Source organism: Leuciscus leuciscus (genome assembly GCF_965113295.1).
Source record: "Leuciscus leuciscus genome assembly, contig: HAP1_SCAFFOLD_437, whole genome shotgun sequence".
NCBI lineage: Eukaryota > Metazoa > Chordata > Actinopteri > Cypriniformes > Leuciscidae > Leuciscus > Leuciscus leuciscus.
In genome coordinates, this window is record NW_028118302.1 from 27,644 (window position 1) to 53,794 (window position 26,151).

General features: G+C 41.1%; 1 long non-coding RNA gene and 2 gene segments (V, D, J or C); all 3 read left to right on the plus strand.

The window, feature by feature from the left end:
- The first annotated feature begins 1,305 nt into the window (after positions 1–1,305).
- Positions 1,306–4,310, plus strand: LOC309491691. The gene is made up of 3 exons (XR_014203255.1): positions 1,306–1,686; positions 1,953–3,591; positions 3,679–4,310. It is a non-coding gene; the product is annotated as an uncharacterized lncRNA (long non-coding RNA).
- A 12,468-nt stretch (positions 4,311–16,778) lies between these two features.
- On the plus strand, positions 16,779–17,364 carry LOC309491688 (Ig kappa chain V region K29-213-like). The segment is given in 2 exons: positions 16,779–16,905; positions 17,011–17,364.
- A 1,288-nt stretch (positions 17,365–18,652) lies between these two features.
- Positions 18,653–25,865, plus strand: LOC309491686 (immunoglobulin kappa variable 1-8-like). The segment is given in 3 exons: positions 18,653–18,798; positions 18,907–19,193; positions 25,794–25,865.
- The last annotated feature ends 286 nt before the right edge of the window (positions 25,866–26,151 follow it).

A 26,151-nucleotide genomic window follows, 5' to 3' on the forward strand; every position in this document is an offset into this window, starting at 1 on the left:
CAAAATCATGTGAGTTTTTTGTTGCGCATTGAGGGATTTATGAATATGTTTCCATTATAGTTTATGTGCATGTCTTCTTATCGGATAAAAACATTATCACCTCAATTGAGCTCATGCGATTTTTTCTGCACATTTTTAGAATTGATGTTCATCTCGGCATTTCCATCCGACGTTTTTTTTATGTGATAGTCAATCCCAAAATTCCAGCCCGTTCTCATCCCAAGGCGTCATATACTGACGCTTTTGACATTTCGTCTACATCCGACGCACATGGCACCCTTTAGCGTCAATATGAGACGCAGATAAATATGGTCCAGAAGGCGCCTCCTAGCGGTCTAACCCTAACCCTACCCCAGACCTAAACCTACCCATAATCTGCGTCTCATATTGACGCTAAAGGGTGCCATGTGCGTCGGATGTAGACGAAATGTCAAAAGTGACGACCTAGGATGAGAATGCGTTGAAAATTCACATAAAATAGGAGGATGGCAACATAGCTAGTGACTGAACTGTTGTGTGACAGGAATTGAGCACACACACACATGATAACACACACAAACACACACACAGTTGTTTTTGTGCTAAATTTGAAGTCCTTAAAAAAATACAATAAGTTTTTTGTTACTTAAAATTGTTGACTTTATTCAAAACTGATTATTCTTTGTTCTTCAAAAACATTCTTGCACACATTTAGATTGTGTGGATCTTATTTAAGCAAATTATCTCTCATTGTTCCATCGATCCCCAGCCTGAGTTACAACAGGACAGGGTTATGTCGCAACAACGACCTCTTTGTGTTTGACAATAACTCACATAATCTGTGATAATCTGGACCAATTTCAATCTGGTTTTAGGGGTGGGCACAGTACAGAATCAGCCCTTTTAAGGGTTGTTAATGATCTTTTTTTAAATTACAGATGCAGGTAATCATACATTATTAATTTTATTAGATTTGTCAGCAGCCTTTGACACCACTGACCACCAGATCCTTCTGACTCGCTTAAGGCAGTTTGTTGGTATTCAGGGGACGGTCCTAAAATGGTTTGCCTCTTATCTGGGCCCGTATTCATAAAGAATCTTAATGCAAAGAGTAGCTCCTAGTGACAAAATTCTAAGAAAATTCTTAGAAATGTGGGCGTTTACTCTTAAAATTAAAGAAAAAATCCTAGTAAAGAAAAAAGTAATTCAGAAAGCATCTTAACCCTTAAAAGAGATCTTAAGGTCAAAATTGTTAGGAGCACGGACGAGGACTTTTAAGAGGCTTAAGAGTTTCTTTAGCAGAGGAGAAAATGGCAGAAAAACGAAGAGGGAGAAGAAATGTGTTGCAGACAATGATCAACAGTGAGTTAATAAGACGCTATAGATTAGATCGTGCAGGGATCATGTTTGTGACTGATCTTATTAGAGACGCGCTAACATCTCCGATACAGCGCAGAAATGCCATAGCGCCAGAAATGAAAGTAATCACTATTACGATATTTGGCAACTGGGAAAATTCCATGTTTGATACATTAAAACCAACATTCAAACCACCACTTAAATAGTCATGCCAGCAATCAGTGTAATTGGAAAGAGTGGAACAATTTTTATCATTCTAAGCCAATCAAATACCTTATAGGAAATTAACAGCATGGTAAATAAAATAAAAAGGATTTATATACACATATATAATGTGTGTGTGTGTGTGTGTGTGTGTGTGTGTGTGTGTGTGTGTGTGTGTGTGTGTGTGTGTGTGTGTGTGTGTGTGTGTGTGTGTGTGTGTGTGTGTGTGTGTGAGAACGGTCAAATAGGAAAAATCACGCATGCAATTTCAAAGTGAAGGCTTAGAATAGACCCTATACTTAAAATCACTTTTTTTTTTTCCTTCTTGGACAACCAACCAATCACAGTCTTCAAAAGATTGTGTCATACATAGCAACGGGGTCAACCCCGCCTCCTTACTAAGATGAAAGTTTTTGTCTTTTCCTTACTCAGAGTTGCTCTCAGATCGGTCCCGAATCGCTTTTAAGCTAAGACTCCTACGTAAAAGTTTTTAAGCTAAATTAAGAGTTTTAGAGGATTCTTAGAATCTTTATGAATACGGGCCCTGGAATGTAGATCCTTTTTAGTGAAGATTGGGAATAACTACTCTGCTCCATTACCTTCTTTGGCCCCATCCTCTTTTCATTGTATATGCTTCCATTGGAAATGATTTTTAAGAAGTATGGTATTTCTTACCATCTGTATGCAGATGACACTCAAGTTTACTTGCCGTTGAAATCCAGTAGTAAGGATTCTAATGCCATACTCCTTCTGAAGGAAGTAAAGCTGTGGATGGCTGAAAATCTCGTTCAATTGAATGAAAACAAAACTGAAATTATTATTTTTGGTCGCACAGCTGGTAGCCAAACGGCAATCGATCACTTAGGCCCATGGAAGGGGTACCTGAAGGAACAAGTAAAGAACTTGGGAGTCATTTTTGACACATCCATCATTTTTGATCTACAGATAAAGACAGTGGTCCGTAATTGCTTCTTTTATTTAAGGGCAATAGCCAATTTGAAACCAATACTCTCAGCCAGCGACCTGGAAAAAGTTGTCCATGCTTATATTTTCCCCCGTCTAGACTACTGTAGTGCACTTTATGTTGGGACCTGTCAAACACACATCGCCCGCTTGCAGCTTGTACAAAATGCTGCCGCAAGCTTGTTGATGAATGCTGGGAAAACAGACCATGTTACTCCCTTCTTATCTTCCTTAGGTTGGCTACCAATACATTTTAGGATACAGTATAAGATTTTGATATATGTTTTTAAAGCACTTCACGGAATGGCGCCAGCATATTTAGCTGAGCTTATTAAGGCCTAGTGCAGGCGTAAGACTAAGATCAGCAAACCGCTGGTCCTAGATTGTGGAATAATCTGCCGTTGGATGTTAGATCTTCCATAAATCTAAATGTTTTTAAGGACCGCTTAAAATCGTATCTGTACTTTTTTTGGCATTTTAGTACATTAGTACATGGATGTTTTTGTGTTTTGTCTTGTTGTTCTGTTGGTTTCTTATTTACTGCAATGTACAGCACTTTGGAACTATGGTGGTAGTCTGTAAGGTGCTATATAAATAAATAAATAAATAAACGATTGTGTGTTGTACATGTCCAAGTGAGTTATATTTCTGGCAGACAAATGTGGAAACCATGTCTCAAATTTTGAGAGATATAGAACAAACAAGCACTGAGTTACCGATGCTCAAACAACAGGTGTTTCTCTCCTCCGTCTCTCTGCTGAACGCAGCTGTTCTCCACTATTACTGTCAATCAAGAACATTTAGTGTCTTCATCAAATCACTCATTATTGTGTTTTAGCTCAGCCCAAAATAATGCAACAAGTGAATAAACATCTATACAAAGCTGTTGCACAAACATAATGTGAGTGTTTCTTCTGTCTTCAGGGAAATGATGTGGAGTGTGTTTGCATATTGATCAGATCTTCAGTGTGTGAGAGTGTTTATAGTGCTGTGAGTTTAACACTTCATCACTGACACACACAACAATCTTCATCAACATGACCTTCATCATCATCTTCATCTGGACTCTCACAGCGTTTGCTCAAGGTTTGTGGAGCACAAGTTTGATATTAATTCATTTATTCAAGTATATTGTCAAAGTTTTGAGTGTATTTTCTTCTTGTTGTGTTTCAGAGTGTAGAGGACAGATCACCGTCACTCAGAGTCCCTCAATAACAGCAGAACAACCAGGAGGAACTGTGAATATCAAATGTAAAACCAGCAGAGATGTTTTCGGTGGAAATCGTTTATCCTGGTACTTACAGAAACCTGGAGAAGCTCCTAAACTCCTGATTTATTACACAAACACCCTCCAGTCAGGAACTCCATCTAGATTCAGTGGCAGTGGATCTAACAGTGATTTCACTCTGACCATCAGTGGAGTCCAGACTGAAGATGCTGGACATTATCATTGTCAGAGTTTCCATTGCAGAACAGGTTCTATTAGTTATTGTGAGGGTGGTGATCATGTGTTCACACAGTGATAAAGAGTCGTACAAAAACCTCCGTCAGTCAGAGTCACAGTGACTGAACTGAAACTGCAGCTGCTCAAAGGAGGATCTGAAATAACATTGTCACACTTGCATCTGAAATAAAACCATCTAAATTAAACTCTTTATTAGATTATAGAGGTCAGAAATAACAGTGAGAGAAACAACTAGACAAAGTCCACCAGTGTCCCTGCCCTTACAGAACAAAAATATATGGGAATATACTGCAAAATATAATGCGATATATTACATAATACATTTCCATATATGGGAAACTAGTGCTTATATTTTTTCAATATTCTGCAATATATGCATTGACCATGGCTATATATTAATACATATAAAATATTATTAATTATTGTGTACATATATTGCACATACATGTTCCCATATAAATGCATGTATGTTTACACACACACACAAACACACACACACACGAACACACACACACACGAACACACACACACACACACACACACACACACACACACACACACACACACACACACACACACACACACAGACACACACACACACACACACACACACACACACACACACACACACACACACACACACACACACACAGACACACACACACACACACACACATATATAATATGTAATTATAATTATATATAGTTAATATGTAATATATTAACACAATATTCTGTATATTTTCAAATATATAACATGTTAAACCATTTAATATATTGATCATTTATATATGGGAAAATATATTTTCTTTTCATAAGGGTGCCAGTCCAGAGACTCTTTTGTGCTCTTCTAGATCAGTGATATGACTGAGATCTATATCAGCCGTTCGCCATATTGGATCTGTCAAATACAGTCAAGAGCAAGTTAACTGTCGACTGCATCTGAAGCCTTTTAATAAAGTTTCATGAGAACTAGTGAATATAATCACTGTGGGACATCGATTAAAAAGCACAAAGTTCCATTAGTTGCTTTTATTTGAGACTCAACATGTGGATCAAGATGTGGTTATACTGTAAGAAACAACTACAATACTGACAAATTACAAGTATAAGAACATCACACACTGATCAACTGCTTTATAAACTACAGGCAGGTTCTGCTCCTTATCACTCAGTCAGTACAGTATCATCTTACACTGTATAAACACACACAGTCCTGTATGAACACACACCAGTGAAGGCCAGCGCTGCTCTTAGACCTCGACTCTCATCCTGATGATCCAGCAGTTCATCATCCGCTCAAAGAAGAGGATCACTGACAGATAATGAAGATAATCACTGACCTCTACTGGCTCATTCCCTTCAGAACAACCTTATTCACATGTGTGAAGATCTATATCTGCAGTAGACATTAGCTGACAGCATTTAGTTGATCATTAATAAGATAATTCTGCATATGGATATTGCCATAAGGTTTTCCTCAGTGGGTTTTAATATGCTGCAATATGTGTTGATATTTTAGATGAAAATGCATTGATTTGTTAGTGTGAGTGATGAACAGCATCATGATATTGCAAACTGGTATTTCTTACAATATTATTTTAATGTACTTAAATTATGAAAACACTGGTTTTGTTACGGCATCCAGTCTCCGTGATTCTCCCTGTACTCAATCTCGAGCGCCCTCTCCAGAATACTAGGAGCATTGCATACTTCTCCTAGTATGGATTGTTTATGTTCTGATTACGCTGCACCTGTTCTGAATGATCACTGATTACCCATACTATATCTTACTCTCTCACTCAGCGTCCTGTGCGAAGTATTGTTTCACCCTGTGTTGCATGTCTGAGCGTTTTCCTGAATTATCCTTGCCTTACTTACTTGTTTCCTCGATTGTCTGCAGCCTGACTTCTGACCCAAGCCTGTTCCCCGGACTCTGATTCTCGCTGCCTGCCCTGAACTTCTGCCTGTCTCTTCATTCCGTCGTCTGCCGCCTGCCCCGACCCCTGCCCGTTCCTGGACTACGAGCTCACGCCGTTATTCTGGCCATTCGGCTTATTCGTTTTGCCTGGCTTAACTGGTCAATAAACATTGTTGCATATGGATCTGTCTCTGCCTCCTGAATCTCAACAGGTTTCCTATACAGTGTATTTCTGCATTGATCAATGGGTCGGATACATATCTAAGCCTCGCCCTCCTTTTGAGCGCTGGAATTATTACTTTGTTTATTTATTTATTTATTTATTCATTTATTTATTTATTTATTTATTTATAATGCAGTTATTTATGGATAAGCCTATAAATTCAAAATATAAATGCATTTATTTATGGAGTTATTACACATGTATTTATTGGATGTATTTTGTGTGTTATTTAACTTACTGACATTAAGTTTTAACTGATTTAATCTACACTTTTAACTGAATTTTTGTTGAAAACTTGTTCACAAGTATAAACAGTTTAAACTAATGAATATGAACAAGCCTCATATTAGTCAAAAACTGTCTGGTTTCAGTCCCACAGTGAAAGTGAGCGAGTTAAACTCATATTTCATCATCAGGAGTGATTGTGTTTCTCTCAGAATAGAGCAGATGTTCATCGTCCTCAGAGTTTGATGTTTCTATAATACTGAAACACTTTAAATAACTATTAAACATAAAACACAATGATAGATGAGTGATATGAGTCTGTCATGCATGTTTATCTTCAATCTATCATAATCTCTGTGAGGTTCATCATGAATCTGCAGGTGTTTTAATGCTTCGCTGAAGTTTATTAATATGTGAGCAAAAGCCCTGATCCAATGAAAGACCTGAAATGAAAACAACACAAATGGACTCAAGCACATGAAGTTATTCTTTTATTTCAAACTATGTTGATTGAATTGTAATAAAAGTATGACTGAATGATAAAGCACTCATACAGTTGTGTATGAAACACACAAAGCAGAGGAGACGACAGATCAGAAAAAAAAATATTCAAGCCTGTTTCCACCTTATATTAATAATAATAATAAATAATAATAATTATTTTTAAACTGATTTGATGATTTACTGCCAACATCCAGTTTGCTGCCGAGAGTGAATCACAGAGAAACAAACTATTATTGAGTGTTTGATGAGGGAAAATGAACTTCTTAACATTGTCATATTCCTCATTTCTGCTCTTCTGTCAGTGACTGAGACTCATTTGAGAGGAAACGGCTTTGAATTTGTGTCCCACCCCTGAGACTGAAGCTCAATATCAGAGCATCTGTCAGTCAGACTGTTCATCCAACATCTCTGTCCTTCAGTTTCACTCATTCCCAGTAAAGATGAGGACACACACACTGATCTTCTGCTCTCTGCTGCTGCTCCTCAACGGTGACACTCACTTTCACTGCATTTACTACTTTATATTTACTTGTTTTAGCAAAGATCATTCATTTATTCTGCTGATTTTCTTCTTGTTGTGTTTCAGAGTGTAGAGGACAGATCACCGTCACTCAGAGTCCCTCAATAACAGCAGAACAACCAGGAGGAACTGTGAATATCAAATGTAAAACCAGCAGTGATGTGTACAGGAATAGTAATGGAGATTATTTAGCCTGGTACTTACAGAAACCTGGAGAAGCTCCTAAACTCCTGATTTATATTACAAACCGCCTCCAGTCAGGAACTCCATCTAGATTCAGTGGCAGTGGATCTAACAGTGATTTCACTCTGACCATCAGTGGAGTCCAGACTGAAGATGCTGGACATTATTACTGTATGAGTTTCCATTGCAGAACAGGTTCTTATGGTGGTTGTGTGGGTGATGATGTGTTCACACAGTGATAAAGAGTCGTACAAAAACCTCCGTCAGTCAGAGTCACAGTGACTGAACTGAAACTGCAGCTGCTCACACACTTTCACACTCAACAGAAACACAAATATGAACTTAATATCAATTAATATAATTAATAATTATAATATAATTAATATAAACTTAATATTAATATCAATCATTAATATTACTGAAGATAATTAAAGATAATTTATGGTTTATCTATTCTCATTTTGTTGTTCATGTATATAAAGCATTATTATTTTTCTTCCTAATCATACACTCATACTGTAAAGTGAATCATAAACATGTTGTTGCTTGACTAGTTTATTAATCATCTTCCAAGGGGGCTTCTAAAATACTGCTGTTAATATGAGGATTAATATGTGTCTCTGGTGGATTCTTCTATGCTCTACTGTCAGTGCCACTTCAGCACTAAAATACTCGGCAGCGGAGCTATTGCGTTTGAACTCAATGAACTTCAGAACTCCACTGGCTCTGTTTGCCCACCGTGATGTTCTTTCCCGACCGAGATACATCCACCGTGGATCGGGACGATCTTATACATCCAGTAAGTCATCCTCTACTATTAGTGTGATCTGGTCTAAAGTTCGTCCTGTTTCCTCCACCGGCCGTGGAGCTAATCCAAATCATTTGTTTCCGGTTACCAAGGCAACGACAAATGCTAATTTTACTGACTGTTTTCAATGTGGACTTTTTAATGTTCGATCTCTTACAAACAAAGGTCTGCTGATAAGTGAGTTTATTACTGATGGTAAACTGGACATAATGTGCCTCACTGAAACTTGGCAACAGCCTAATGATTACTTTCATCTCAATCAAACAACCCCTAGTGGTTATTCTTACATCAGCAAAACTCGCTCTAGTGGGCGTGGGGGTGGTGTTGCTGTTGTCTATCGTGACACAATCAAAGTTAAAACAATCAGTATACCTCATTTTTCTTCATTTGAATGCTTGGCTGTTAAACTCTCTGGCTTTCAACCATTGGTAATTTTAACACTCTATAGGCCACCTAAAACATCTGATCTGTTCTTAACTGAATTTTCTGCATTAATGACTTCACTTTCAGTCTATTCTCCCAATATATTAATTGTTGGTGATTTTAATATTCATGTTGATGCCACTACTACTTGTTCCTTTGCTGCTGATTTTATGTCATTACTTGATGGTCTAGATGTCACCCAAAATGTACATTTTCCTACTCACAACAAAGGTCATACTCTGGATTTAGTTTGTTCAACTGGTATTGTTCCCTGTAACGTAACACATGCCGAGATACCCATCTCTGATCACAAAGCTGTTTTATATGAAGTCTCTGTCCCAGTTTCTAGGTATAAACATCAACGCACTATAGCCTACAGAAACATAAAACACATTAATCCATCTGATCTTGGGAGCCTCATAAATACATACTCGACTACTGACTCCCTCTGTCCCCTCAGCCTCATCACTCACTACAATGACTGCCTATCTTCTTCTCTTGATGCCCTTGCTCCCACTCAAACTCGATCTGTTTCCTTCAACCACTCGGCGCCGTGGTACACATCTGAGCTCCGCCAGTTAAAAAGATGTGGGAGACGCCTTGAGCGCTTGTATAAACGGACTGGCCTTGTATCTCATGCGCAGGCGTACAAAGATCACCTCTTGCAATATAATAACACCATTTCTGTTGCTAGAACATCTTATTATTCGAACATTATAAACTCTGGAAATAATAATTCTAAACTCCTGTTTTCTACTGTAAACCGGCTCCTTAAGCCACCTGAAAATGTATTCTCTGACCCCTCAACGGAACTCTGCAACAAGTTTCTAAACTTTTTTCATTCAAAAATTCAAGAAATACATCACCATCTGCATAATATTCCAAGCACTACAGCTCACAACTTGACCTACATAACTGCCCTCCAGGGCCCTGCTTTAACCATCTCCCTCTCAAACTTCACCTTGGCCTCAGAGAACCAGATCAGAGAACTTGTCAGCAAATCAAAAACCTCTACTTCTCAATTAGACCCTCTGCCTACCAGTCTTCTAAAAGCATGCCTGCCTTCCATCGCCCCATTACTCACTACATTAGTAAATTCCTCCCTCTCCACAGGCATTGTACCGCCCACTCTTAAGACTGCTGCTGTCACACCGGTCCTCAAAAAGCCCAATGCTGATCATGATGACTTGAACAACTACCGTCCCATCTCCAATCTTCCTTTTGTCTCCAAAATACTGGAGCGGGTTGTGGCACATCAACTACATCACTATCTCATCTACAATGATCTCTATGAACATTTTCAGTCTGGTTTCCGTGCTAAACATAGCACGGAAACAGCATTGGTAAAAATCAGCAATGATCTACTCTGTGCTGCTGACTCTGGTCTATTGTCCATCCTGATCTTACTTGACTTGAGCGCTGCCTTTGACACCATCTCACATCCCCTCCTCATTGAACGTCTGGCCAGCATTGGTATCATGGGGGATGCACTTTCCTGGTTCTGTTCATACCTCACGGATCGTCAGCAGTTCGTACAACTCAAACACTTTAAATCGGCCTGTGCGTTTGTGCCTCAGGGTGTCCCCCAGGGGTCAGTGTTGGGTCCACTACTCTTCATTATATATCTGCTTCCCCTGGGCAAGATCATGAGACACCACAAAATTCATTTCCACTGCTATGCTGACGACACCCAGCTCTATATTTCAACTAAACCGTCATCTCCCCTTCCACCCACCTCTCTCAGCAACTGTCTTAAAGACATTCAAATCTGGATGAACTCAAACTTTTTAAAACTGAATGCCAATAAGACTGAAGTCCTGCTCATCGGCTCCAAATCTTCTCTCTCAAAACAGCAAAACCTAAATTTAACCATTGATGAGATCACAGTCCCTCTGTCAACGCAAGTCAAAAGCCTTGGTGTCATTCTGGACAGTTCCCTTTCATTCAAATCTCAGATTAAATCACTTACCCGGACTTCATTTTTTCACCTCCGAAATATCTCCAGGCTTAGACCCTCATTGACACAAGCCAGCACTGAAACCCTAATTCATGCCCTTGTCACGTCACGTCTGGATTATTGCAACTCCCTTCTCATCGGTCTCCCTTCCAAGCTGATAAATAGACTTCAACTTATTCAGAACTCTGCCGCTCGAATCCTCACTGGTATCAGACCATCAGAACACATCACACCTATCCTTATCACTCTACACTGGCTCCCTGTGCACTTCCGTATTGATTTTAAGACCCTTGTCATCACTTACAAAGCACTTCATAATCTTGCACCCACCTACATTTATGACCTCCTATCAGGATATGTTCCTACACGCTCCCTCCGCTCTTCCTCGACTGGCCTCCTTGTCACCCCCAAATTCCGCCTCTCCACCATGGGGGCCAGGGCCTTTAGTTGCGCTGCTCCAAGACTTTGGAATGCTCTCCCCTCCCACATTCGACAGGCAGACACAGTCACTTCATTTAAAAAATTGCTAAAGACCTATCTCTTTAAGAAAGCTTTTAATCTTTAAAACTTTTTATTTCTACATCGCCATAGTAACTCTCCTGACACTCTTTATAGTGCTTTCTTCTGGCGGTCTTAGCACTTTTCTGATTTGTTTTATTTGTATCATGTATTAGCCTACAATGAATTTTAATATATTTTAATTTCTTTATTCTTTTATGTCCTCCGAAACATGTAAGATGTCCTTGGGTATTTAGAAAGGCGTCGGCCAAATAAAATGTATTATTATTATTATTATTATTATCATCTTCCATAAAGCCGCTGTTTAGATCATCATGTACAAGAGTCACAGATGAACTGATTCAGAGCAAAATGAGCCGTGAAAGAGAGAAACCTTATTTAACATGATCAGACGCTCCACCGTCCCACAATCAGTCTGTCTGTAACCATTCACTGTTTTCTGGATGCATTAATTATGAATCCAGCGATGCGTCTGAGTCTCACATGAGCAGAAGACAGATCTCTCACAACAACACTTCAGTCTCGAGTCACACACACTTAAAACATTCATAAAGATGTTATTGCTCAACACTGAAATAAAGCGCTTCATTGTGTGGAAACTTCACTGTTATTTTTACAAGATAAAATACTGCAGTTTTACTGAGATCAGTGTTTATGGGCGATCAGAGACATTTAAGAGGTTTTAGGATATATGATTTTATTTTATTTGAATATGAGACTTTGAATGTATCAGCTATAATTTTAATATGTGGATAGTTTACTGAAATTATGAAATATGGAATATCTTTCCTAGGTATTTTATAGGCGCATTGCACTCTGTGAATTAGAAAGAAATCTTTCTTGAAAATAATCAAAAACTTATGAATCATGAATTGAATCAGATCAACATCTACATTTCCTCCTCTAGTCCAGTCACACATGATCTACCAGTGAAGAGTCTCATTACGTTATATAAGTCATACAAGTCATATAATCTACCACTCAAACTTCATAACGGTCTCATCCCTCCATCAGCAGAAGTGAAACTGCTCCAGTTCAGAGCATTGAACCAGTAAAAGAGTGAAACTGCTCCAGTTCAGAGCGTTGAACCAGTAAAAGAGTGAAACTGCTCCAGTTCAGAGCGTTGAACCAGTAAAAGAGTGAAACTGCTCCAGTTCAGAGCGTTGAACCAGTAAAAGAGTGAAACTGCTCCAGTTCAGAGCGTTGAACCAGTAAAAGAGTGAAACTGTGAGTTTGAGGTGTAAATCTCATTTGCATTGTCAGGTTTAGTGATTGTGACGGTCTCAGAATAGAGCAGATCATGTTCAAACCCCAAGAGCTTCATTTCACATTTAGGGGAGACCGGTGTTGTAACACTGGGTCAGTTTGACACGTCAGAAAAGAGCTATGGTGATGTCATCAATATCACACACCCCAGTGGTGGACAAAGTACACACACCATGTACTTGAGTTAAAGTAGAGATACCCAAGGTAAAATATTACTCATGTAAAAGTAGAAGTGCTGCCTTTAAACATTCACTTGAGTAAAAGTACAAAAGTATTTGCCTTCAAATGTACTCAAGTATCCAAGTACTATGATTTTTTTTTATGGCTATAATGTCCCATTATCATTTTTGTCACAAGACTTTTGCTTAACTCAGTCTATGTGAGGACTCTAATGTCACTTTTGGCACACCAATCTATTACAGTTTTTTACGATTGCTTACACACTAAAATTAAACTTTTCCCACAATTAGCAAAACCTTACACTCAAGGAGCAAAACACAAGGCTAGATTTGCACAACTGTAAGCACATTGTCAGCTTCACACTATTTGCAAAACATTACACACAGTGATTTGCAAAACACTAAACACACTTGTATACATCAGACACAGAAGTATATCATAATGTCACTTCCTTTCAATTCCAAAGCACTGACTGTCAAATTACCACACATATGAGCCAATCTGTTAAACACAGCCATCAGGTGCACAAACACATGATTGCTAAATTGTAGACACACCAATCAGGTTTAAGCACTATAAAATGTGATAAAAATATATAAAATATAATCAATGTCCCAAGGCAACGTGGGGGGTAACATCACCCTTTTGCGCTGCCATTTCACAGCATGGGGTTCTCCTCCGTCATGCCAAAATGGGCCCTTACAACACACCTCACATTCTCACATTTTTGGACCGATTGCACCACATCGTCACAGCACATTTTCACTCGTTAAAAAATGAGTGAAAATGGCTTACCTCTACGTGTTTCCAGATTGGAAGGAGAATTATTGTAAGAAGAAATTGTACAGGGACGAGGCAGGCAGAGAATTAAGGCACTAACGTTACTTCAAAAAAAAAAAAATCACGTAACTAAGGCCCTGGGAGTTGTGGCAAGTTAGAGTCAGTAGTTTCTTCCATCATTTATTAAGACATTGGCACTCAAAATGTTATGCTGTTGCACTGATGTGATGTCACGTTGAACCTTATGTTCGCGCTAAGTAGAAACCCGCCAAGGCGCTAACAGGGGCAAACAAAACAAGTTCAAAACAAAACACGCGTTGTACTGTGATTGGTGGCTCGTTTTACCATTAAGTTTTTATCCACTCATAAATAAAAAGGAACGACTGATTTTGAAAATGTAGTAGAGTAAAAGTAAAAGTCTCCCCAAATTGAAATACTTCAGGAAAGTACAGATACACAAAAAAGCTTAAGTACAGTAACGAATTACATTTACTTCGTTACTGTCCACCACCCACCCGCATCACCTCACAGGAGAAGTGTCATGTGACTGTGATCAACATTGTACGTTTTATGACCAAAAACTAATTTTCAGGAGGAAAAGTAAAAAATATCATAAAGATTATTTGCCGAACGATCATTGTATTGTAGATACATTTGACTTGCATATCTAAAGTAGATATTTCTCTAGTTTAATGTGATGCTTTACACTCATGCTAACTTCAAACCCACATGCTAAAACAGTTAGCTATGTTACGGCTGTTTGCGGTGAGGATAGTTTTAACAGTTCATTCAAAATATTACAACCAAACCCTTAAGATGATTCCAGTTATCAATCACATACCCTGTTAAGACAAAATCATGTGAGTTTTTTGTTGCGCATTGAGGGATTTATGAATATGTTTCCATTATAGTTTATGTGCATGTCTTCTTATCGGATAAAAACATTATCACCTCAATTGAGCACATACAATTTTTTCTGCACATTTTTAGAATTGATGTTCATCTCGGCATTTCCATCCGACGTTTTTTTTTATGTGATAGTCAATCCCAAAATTCACATAAAATAGAAGGATGGCAACATAGCTAGTGACTGAACTGTTGTGTGACAGGAATTGAGAACACACACATGATCACACACACAAACACACACACACACATGATCACACACACAAACACACACACAGTTGTTTTTGTGCTAAATTTGAAGTCCTTAAAAAATACAATACATTTTTTGTTACTTAAAATTGTTGACTTTATTCAAAACTTAATATTCTTTATTATTCAAAAACATTCTTGCACACGTTTAGATTGTGTGGATCTTATTTCAGCAAATTAGCTCTTGTTGTTCCATCGATCCCCAGCCTGAGTTACAACAGGACAGGGTTATGTCTCAACAACGACCCCTTTGTGTTTGACAATAACTCACATAATCTGTGATTGTGTTGTACATGTCCAAGTGAGTTATATTTCTAGCAGACAAATGTGGAAACCATGTCTCAAATTTTGAGAGATATAGAACAAACAACCACTGAGTTTCCGATGCTCAAACAACAGGTGTTTCTCTCCTCCGTCTCTCTGCTGAACGCAGCTGTTCTCCACTATTACTGTCAATCAAGAACATTTAGTGTCTTCATCAAATCACTCATTATTGTGTTTTAGCTCAGCCCAAAATAATGCAACAAGTAAATAAGCATCTATACAAAGCTGTTGCACAAACATAATGTGAGTGTTTCTTCTGTCTTCAGGGAAATGATGTGGAGTGTGTTTGCATATTGATCAGATCTTCAGTGTGTGAGAGTGTTTATAGTGCTGTGAGTTTAACACTTCATCACTGACAGCTTTTCTTCATTCAGACTGAAAGTAAACCACCGATAAGAAGAATGATGATCATCAGCGTCTGTATCTGGACTCTCATTCTTTCTGTTCAAGGTTCATTTACTCTATTAATAACTCAAGATGTGATTTATATGCTTTTAATGTTCAGTCTAGATTTTGTACTGGATACTTTGACTTTAATGATTGTTGTAATAATGATCTTATGAAATGTCATTCACAGAAATTACAGGCCAGGTTTCTGTGACTCAGACTCCCTCAGAAGCAGCCGTTCAAGGAGGAACAGTTTCTATAAACTGTAAAACTAACAGAGGAATTGGAGATAGTACTTATGGTTGTGGTGAATGTCTCTCCTGGTATCTGCAGAAACGTGGAGAAGCTCCTAAACTCCTCATTTATTACATTAGTTCACAACAGTCAGGAACTCCATCTAGATTCACTGGCAATGGAGCAAATTATGGAACAGATTTCAGTCTGACCATCAGTGAAGTCCAGACTGAAGATGCTGGACATTATTACTGTATGAGTCGCCACTGGATCAACAGTAACTGGGTGTTCACACAGTGATAAAGAGTCGTACAAAAACCTCCGTCAGTCAGAGTCACAGTGACTGAACTGAAACTGCAGCTTCTCAAACACTCTCACACACACACACACACACACACACACACACACACACACACACACACACACACACACACACACACACACACACACACACACACACACACACACACACACACACACACACACACACACACACACACATAAACCTACACATGTGCTCAAAACTGACTTAAGACTGAAATCATCTCTGTTATGATCAGTCCTGTGACAGACGAGTTTGACTCTAATATGCTCAGAATCAGAGAAAAGTCTGTATATTAATATCAAATCAAACAAACAAAACTGCCACCATATGTTTCTGAGCTTTTACAAGCAGCTTTATCTTTCCCTCGAAGTTTATCAAGATAATAATGAAGATATCACTCATCATAACTGTTCTATCAAAACTACTGACTCTATCGCTCATCTCAGTGCATTGTTAATGATTATAGCAATTTTAATACATTCTGATGACCTGTGACCTCTGGAATGACCTTTGCCCTGTAATGAAGTTCACAGTGACATACTAGTGTAGCAACTCTGTCATTTGATTCATCAGAAAGCCTGAAGCTTCAGACACATGAACAAATGTTTATGACTCGTAACATGGACAAAATCTCCTAAACACTGTTATGATTTATGAGCATCATGTGCTGGAATCCTTACACAGATTTACATAGAGATGATTTGCATTGCAGCACATCGTGTGTGTGTGTGTGTGTGTGTGTGTGTGTGTGTGTGTGTGTGTGTGTGTGTGTGTGTGTGTGTGTGTGTGTGTGTGTGTGTGTGTGTGTGTGTGTGTGTGTGTGTGTGTGTGTGTGTGTGTGTGTGTGTGTGTGTGTGTGTGTGTGTGTGTGTGTGTGTGTGTGTGTGTGTGCTTCAGGAGGATTTATAACTCTGAGTTTGAACACTGAGAATCTAAACCATCAGCAACCATGAGCTTCATCATCTTCATCTTCATCTGGATGTTCTCCAGCTGTTTCACAGGTGAGGAAATATGAAGTTAATCTGCACTATTTTAACTGATTAACAGTGCTTGAAATATTATCCAAATGTGTAATTCTGAATGTTTATTTATTCTTCTTGATGTAGAATCAGTCGGTGAACCGACAGTCACTCAGACGCCTGCAGTGAAATCTGTTCAACTAAGAGACACATTTACTATATCCTGTAAAACCAGTCCTGACGTCTATCAGAGTTGGGGTTATCAGCCTCTGAGCTGGTACTTACAGAAACCTGGAGAAGCTCCTAAACTCCTGATTTATAAAGCAAACACCCTCCAGTCAGGAACTCCATCTAGATTCAGTGGCAGTGGATCTAGAAATGATTTCACTCTGACCATCAGTGGAGTCCAGACTGAAGATGCTGGACATTATTACTGTATGAGTGTACACTGTCCTAGTAACTGGGTGTTCACACAGTGATAAAGAGTCGTACAAAAACCTCCGTCAGTCAGAGTCACAGTGACTGAACTGAAACTGCAGCTGCTCAAACACTTCAGTTCAGCTTGAGCAGTTTAATAAGTCTGTTGATTTATCAAGTTAATCCCTCATTATTCAGATATTAACAGCATCATTTAAATACATCACTCAAATTCAGAACAGATAATAATAATTTATATTAATATCTATGTATGGAGGAATTAGCAATAATATAAACATTTATTAAAAAATGAAAGATAACCCAACAGGTCAAATCCTCCATCAAAAACAGCACATACATGTCACCATATTTATTTAAATGTATTTTATAAACATGAATAAAAGTGCAGATGTTTGTATCATGTGTGACTGTAACGGTCATCAGTGAGAGTGTCCAGGATGACCATCAGAGGGCGCTCCACCCCGGACAACACCACACATCCACACACACTCCGTTCCCCATAATCCTGAGTTCAGACTATCATCCACACTCACATTCACCGTGTCATTACCTTGTTTAACTCACTCTATAATAGCCTGGTTTTCACATTCATTCCCTGTGAAGACTTCAAGTCTTTCCTCCGTTCAATAAAACTGCATTTGGATCCTCAACCTTCGTGTCTCAGAGCAGTTCGTGACAGACGTGATTGACAATCAAACTCAGTTATTCAGTGACTGACAGAGACTCGTGTGTGTGATGATCCTCGTGTCTGTTCATAAACTGCAGGAACACACATGGATTTGGTGTAACATTTGGGGATAAACAGCGACGTTTCAATCCAACTAAAAAATATTCTCAAAGTCTCTCAGTGAAGTCTTGGCTCGCTTTCGAGGCTACAGTTTATATAATCCATTGAATAAAACTATTGGTTTTTTGTTTTGTTTTGTTTTTTGCTGCTAAGAGAACCGACGGCCAGTGCTGCAAAGTTTCTGAAGTGACATAAATGCTGGATTCACTCCGCATGGATATGACATTTAATAACACATTAAAGCAATGTAAGGGCAGACTAATATAGATTAATAGAAAAATAGACCTACCAAAATATTTTTTTTTATGTAAAATTTGGGGATTAACAGCGACGTTTCACTCCAACTACTGTAAAAAAATATTCTCACAGCAGATATTCAGATTAAAATAAAGTTTGTCCTGTAGATTTATTTAGAACTGAATGATATAATTTTTTTACATTTTGGCTATTGTAGAAAAAAAATATATATATATTTTTTTTTTTTCCTCTGTTCTCACTTCAGTGATTGTGTTTTGTGTCTGTTAATGAGTGACTGTCTTCAAGGAAATGATGTGGAGTGTGTTTGCATATTGATCAGATCTTCAGTGTGTGAGAGTGTTTATAGTGCTGTGAGTTTAACACTTCATCACTGACACACACGACAATCTTCATCAACATGACCTTCATCATCATCTTCATCTGGACACTGTTATACTGCTTTATACTACAAGGTGAACATTATTTGATATAAATCATTTAAATAATATAATTTTTACACAGTTTAAAATTGTCAAATAATATATAGCCTACTTTAAACTGATAAATGAATTGTTTTTCAGGCTGTAGATCTCAGATCACAGTGACTCAGACTCCTGTGAAACCTGCCAAACCAGGAGAAACTGTAGAGATGAGCTGTAAACTCAGTAGAGATACACCCTGCGGCTCGACACCCTGTGTGTCCTGGTACTTACAGAAACCTGGAGAAGCTCCTAAACTCCTGATTTATTATGCAAAAACCCTCCAGTCAGGAACTCCATCTAGATTCAGTGGCAGTGGATCTAACAGTGATTTCACTCTGACCATCAGTGGAGTCCAGACTGAAGATGCTGGACATTATTACTGTTATGTCTGAAAACGTTCACATTGGGTCCTGTTGGACTATGTTTGTATGCACTGCAAGTGACAGGTTACTGTGCCTTTAAAGTTTATAGCATTGATTTACGGCAAAGGTCGGAAAATGTAAGTTTTACGTCGGTTGATAAAAGGCAACATAAACAGAGCTACACGGTGTGATTATTGAGTCTTTTGCAAACACCACATTTGGCGAACGAGGATGTCTGAACTTGTCTTACCACCACCGCCACCTTTCCTGCCTGTTCCCGGTGATCCAGCGGTTCCCTGGGATCGCTGGCTGACGTCGTTTGAGGACTATTTGCTGGCTTTGGGACACTCGGATCTAGCGGAGGCGAGGAAGTGCGCGCTTCTGCGCCATTGTCTCGGGCAGGAGGGACAGCGAATCTTCGCCACGCTCACCTTATCGGATGATAAGTACGTCACAGCCACGGCCGCCTTGAAGGCTCACTTCAGCTCCGGAAGAAGCCGGCGGATGCACCGTTTTGAGTTTCGTCAGAGGACCCAAAAGCCGGGTGAGACCGTTTCCCACTATGTATCAGCATTACGTGAGCTGGCTAGACTTTGTGAGTTTGGGGCTTTGGAGGATGGACTTATAGTTGACCAGTTAATAGAGAAAACGTCATGTAACCAACTGAGGGAGAGACTTTTACTAGAGCCAGACTCCACGACACTAGCGGACGCTTTAGTAATTGGGAAGCAGTTGGAAACGGCCCTAATGGAGGCGCGCAAGTTCGGCCGCGCTGTGCACGAACCTGTGACGTCATCACCACCGTTAGTTCAGCACACAGAGACTGCAGTGGCGGCTGACAGGGTGAGTGACAGTTTGGACGTACAGCGAGTGGACAGGGGGCCCAGGGAGAGTGGGCACAAGAGCTGTAGCAACTGTGGCTCCTCTAAACATGCAACCAGAGATCAGTCATGCCCTGCCCAGGGAAAACGTTGTCGTAACTGCAACAAGTTGAACCATTTTGCACGCTGCTGTCGCTCCTCTCCTGCTTGCCATGATACTGCTGCTGTTCCCATAAACACTGTACAGACCTCACAGCCTTCATTCAAGCTCTGCACTTGCCGTGTGGGCACAGCTCTCATTCCACTCCTCGTGGACACAGGGGCTAAAGTGTCAATCCTGAACAAATGCACATATGACCGCTTCTTCAGTCAAGTGCCTCTGGAAGCAGCGGCTAAACCCCTGTTAGGCTACGGCCATTTTCCCATCTCCACTCTGGGTGTGGCCTGCCTCCCCGTCAGATATGATCAACAATGTGCGCCTGCCACCAAATTCTGTATCACCCGGAAGGGAGCTAACATTATGGGCCTAGACTTGTTCCTTGCCCTGGGCTTTACTGTGAGTGATGCTAGGGGCCTGCATGTCCTGCAGGTCGCCGCCTCCTGGCCTGACCGCTACCCACAACTGTTCAACGGGCTGGGCCGCATGACTGGATTTGTACACCAGCCTACTGTTGACCTGGCAGTCCGCCCTGTCATCCAGCCCCTACGGCGCATACCCCTGGCTCTCCGTGACGCGGTGGAGGCCGAGCTGCATCGCCTGGTGGAGGCAGACGTCATAGAGCCCGTCGATGCCTCACCGTGGGTGTCTAACCTGGTGATAGCCAAGAGAAGAGGGGGCGGACTGCGACTCTGTGTCGACCTCACAGACGTAAATAAAGCCATCATCCCTGATAAGTACCCCCTACCTACAGCTGAGGAGCTCACTAGCCATTTCCATGGCTCCATTGTGTTCAGTAAGATGGACTTACGTAACGGCTACCTGCAGGTCCCTCTAGCATCGGCCAGCATGGACCTTACAGCGTTTGTCTCGCACGTGGGGGTTTTCAGATTTAAGCGCATGGCATTTGGACTGTCCTCAGCCCCGAGCTGTTTTCAGAAAATAATGTCACTCATATTGGCTGGTATCCAGGGTGTCTCCATCTACCTAGATGACGTGGTGGTGCATGCGCCCTCCACCGCACTGCATGATGATCGCCTGGAGCAGGTCTTTCAGCGTTTCGAACAGCATGGGGTCACACTGAACTCTGAGAAATGCATGTTCGGGGTTGAGGAGGTCGAGTTCCTGGGCTTCAGGCTCTCGAAGGAGGGCATCGCCCCGATTATGTCACACACTGAGGCCATTCTGTCCCTACCAGACCCGCAGTCGCCATCCCAGCTGTCTTCCTTCCTGGGGATGGCCGCCTACTACCTCAGATTCATGCCACACTACTCTGACTCAACGGCCCCCCTGCGCCGGCTACTCAGGAAGGATGTCACATGGGACTGGACTCCGGCCTGCCACGAAGCTGTGTGCATCATCAAACGGCAGCTCACGTCCCCACCCACACTGACCCATTTCAGCTTGACCGCGCCCACCATGGTCACCTGCGACGCCTCCGGGGTGGCGCTAGGTGCTGTGCTCTCCCAGACTCAAGAGGGGGTGGAACGCCCAGTGGCTTTCGCCTCTCGGGCACTTACTACAGCTGAGCAGAAGTATTCGGTGGGGGAGAGGGAGGCCCTGGCCTGTCTGTGGGCGTGCGAACGCTGGCATGTTTATCTATATGGGAGGCCTTTTACCATCCGCACAGACCACCAAGCGCTGACGGCACTGCTGGCGACTCAAGGCTCGGGGCACAGGCCCATGAGACTACTGAGGTGGGCTGACAGGCTGAACCAGTATAACTTCAGTCTGGAGTTTATGCCTGGGCGGGCCAACACGGTGGCCGACCTCCTGTCTAGAGCTGTGTCGGTGACGAAGGAGACAGGCGGGGTGACATCAGACACAGAGAGCGACGAAGACTGGGTCCACATCCTGCACGGGCCTCTCAGTTCAGTAGTCACTCTGGCGGAGCTGCAGCAGGCCTCAGCTGCTGACGAGGCCCTCACAACTCTCCGTACCTACGTCCAGGATGGCTGGCCTGCCAAAGTGGATGACAAGCTACTCCCCTATTACCGCTTCCGCAACGAGCTCTCCTGCTGGGGGGCGGTGTGCCTGGCCCGTGGCCACCGTGCGGTCGTTCCGGAGATTCTCAGGTCCAGAGTGCTACACATGGCACATGAGGGGCACCTGGGGGTGGTCAAAGTGAAGCAGCGCTGCCGTGACACAGTGTGGTGGCCACACATAGACTCTGATGTGGAGGAGCTGGTACGTAACTGCGCTTGCTGCCTCCTGAGTGGGAAAACTGGTCAGCCTGCCACAGCCCCTCTCACCCCGACCTCTTGGCCGTCTTCACCCTGGGAACATATTCAGGTCGACCTCTGTGGAGAACTTCACGGGGCACCGGCTCACGCTCGCTACCTCCTGGTTGTGCACGACCTTCATTCAAAGTGGCCAGAGGTTTTTCAGCTGAGCTCCATCACTGCACACTCCATCATCGACCGCCTGGACAACTTGTTTGGGCGCTGGGGCCTCCCCAGTGTCGTCACAACGGATAACGGGCCCCAATTTGTGTCTGGAGAGTTCACAGAGTTTCTCACGGTACGGTCCATCAAGCACATCAGGACGGCAGTGTATCACCCAGAGAGTAATGGGGGGGTGGAAAGACTGAATAAAACTCTCAAAAATGGGATCCGAGCCTGTCTGGAGGAAGGGAAAATCTTCAACGACGCACTCAACCAAACTCTCCTGACCATCCGGGCATCCAAGCATTCCACCACGGGAGTGTCACCTGCATTGCTCATGATTGGGCGCGAACTAAAGCAACCACTGGACTGTTTGAGGGCTGAGCCAGCTTCTGCACGTGGGAGCCCAGGGCTCCAGAAAGCCAGAGCTCAGGTAAAAGGTTCGCAGGCTCGGATGAAAGAGAGGTTTGATGCCACGCACAGAGTGCAGACCCCTTCAATTTCTCCAGGGGTTTGGGTCAGGATCAAACACCTCCACCGCCAAAATAAGTTACAGTCATACTGGTCAGAGCCCCTGCGGGTGACTAAGCAGTTGGGGCCGGCCACTTACAGACTGGAGAATGGGACTCGTTGGCACTCAAACCGCCTGCACAGAGTCGCAGCTCCCTCAGCACCTGCATCACCTCTGTTCCCAGCAGCAGCTCTGGGTTGGCAGCCTAGGCCAAGAGCTAACCGGCTGGGAGGTAATCCACCAGTACCGCCTGACGCCATTTCACGGCCAGCACGCCCTCAGAGAATGAGGGTTCCACCTGTCTGGCATGGGGACTATGTGACAGGGTGATAGTGACACTGGGGAATGTGAGCTAAATGTTATGTTTCAGTTTCCAGGGGGGTGGGGGGAAAATGTTATGTCTGAAAACGTTCACATTGGGTCCTGTTGGACTATGTTTGTATGCACTGCAAGTGACAGGTTACTGTGCCTTTAAAGTTTATAGCATTGATTTACGGCAAAGGTCGGAAAATGTAAGTTTTACGTCGGTTGATAAAAGGCAACATAAACAGAGCTACACGGTGTGATTATTGAGTCTTTTGCAAACACCACAATTACTGTCAGAGTTTCCATTGCAGAACAGATTCTGGTAATAGTTGTGTGGGTGATTATACATTCACACAGTGATAAAGAGTCGTACAAAAACCTCCGTCAGTCAGAGTCACAGTGACTGAACTGAAACTGCAGCTGCTCAAACACACACACACACACACACACACACACACACACACTCAACAGTGAATAGACACAAAAATTAATTTAATATCTATTTTTCAGCACTTAATTAATATTACTGAAGATAAGAAATTATTTTGATCATATTTTTTCAGATAATTGTTGGTTTATCTATGCTCAAATGGTTGTTCATGTATTTTTATAAAGCATGATTATTTTTTCTTATTATTCATACACTCAAACTGTAAAGTGAATCATAAAGATGTTATTGCTTGAATAGATTATTAATCATCTTCCATAAAGCCGCTGTTTAGATCATCATGTACAAGAGTCACAGATGAACTGATTCAGAGCAAAATGAGCCGTGAAAGAGAGAAACCTTTTGGACCAAATGGACCTGATGGACTCATTTCTGTTTCTAATAATTTACCTTTGGCCACATTATGATTTCCGTATTTGGCGTATGATCAAAGATTTGTTTTTCTTTTTAAAATCTTCTCATTACTTTCACAGTATATACCACAGATCAGACAAACAGAGATTGGGAAAGCTCAAGTCAACAATCTAATCAAATGATCTGGAAGTAATTAAATCCATGATGTCTTTAAAGGCTTATTTTAATAAGATTACAAATGAGGTTGTGTGAAAACAACAGCGTTACTACCGTTTGCATAGCCTATACTCTCTGGTTTATACTTCAGTCAGTCCTCTACATCGTATGATCAATGAATTTCCATGACTTTTCCAGTCATCTGCCATTTAAAAAAAATAGCCTATATTTTACTCACATAAAGCAAATTCTAACCAACAAAATAAATTTGAGCAGAGCTTATGTCTTTGATTTACATTTCTGAACTTTAACCTTCTGCTCCTGATGGATTGTCTCTTGCTCCCCCTGTTGGTCACTGGTCTCATGTGCACCACGTATTTCAATGCATGTGAATAGACATGTTTCAACTTAATGCAGAAGAAATGAAAATCATACATTTCTGGAACATGCATATGAGAGTGAGTAAATTATGACAGGTTTTCATTATTATGTAAAATATCCCTTTAAAACTCTTCAGAGCCTCCTCTAGTTATAGACCTTAGAGAAACAAGTCCACAGCCATCTTTAGAGTTTTGTCTTTTGTACATTTTTTGCTCTGTACATTTCTATGGCATCGCTGTCTAAGAGTATTTAGCTGAAGGGGATTAACCTATTAACCTATTAACCTAAACTGCAGGAACACACATGGATTTGGTGTAAAATTTGGGAAGATATTAGGAATAGGAAAAATATTCTGACAGCAGATATTCAGATTGATATACTGAAGTTGGTCTATGTATTCAGAACTGAATTGAATTATATCATTTTTAACATTTTGGCTATTGTAGAAGATCAAATATTATGAAAAACATTATTTTTACTCTGTTCTCACTTCAGTGATTGTGTTTTGTGTCTGTTAATGAGTGACTGTCTTCAGGTAAATGATGTGGAGTGTGTTTGCATATTGATCAGATCTTCAGTGTGTGAGAGTGTTTATAGTGCTGTGAGTTTAACACTTCATCACTGACACACACAACAATCTTCATCAACATGACCTTCATCATCTTCATCTGGACACTGTTATACTGCTTTATACTACAAGGTGAACAGTTTATATTTGAAATAAATCATTTAAATATTTTACACAGCTTAACAATATGTAAAATAATATATACTTTAAACTGAGAAATTATTTGTTTTTCAGGCTGTAGATCTCAGATCACAGTGACTCACACTCCTGTGAAACCTGCCAAACCAGGAGAAACTGTAGAGATGAGCTGTAAACTCAGTAGTAATGTAGGAACCTGCAACTCGGCACCCTGTATGTTCTGGTACTTACAGAAACCTGGAGAAACTCTTAAACTCCTGATTTATGCAGCAAATGTCCGTCAGTCAGGAACTCCATCTAGATTGCAGTGGATCTAACAGTGATTTCACTCTGACCATCAGTGGAGTCCAGACTGAAGATGCTGGACATTATTACTGTAAGAGTGTACACAGTGGTCCAGTGTTCACACAGTGATAAAGAGTCGTACAAAAACCTCCGTCAGTCAGAGTCACAGTGACTGAACTGAAACTGCAGCTGCTCACACACTCTCTCACACACACACACACACACTCACACACACACACACACACGAGTTCACACTTACAAATAAGTCAGATAGAATAAATGCGTATTTGGCGTGCTGTCCGAGGAGAGGGCTCCGGGCTCGGTATTCGGCCCGAACCCAGAGTACTCCCCCCAAAAGCTGCAAATAAATGCAGGACAGCCGCCAGGATGATGTTGATGACCCCCCCAAAAACTTGCAGAGTGCAAAGCTTAAGGTATCAGAAGTGGAAAGGGGTAAGTCGCTGGAAGGCTTC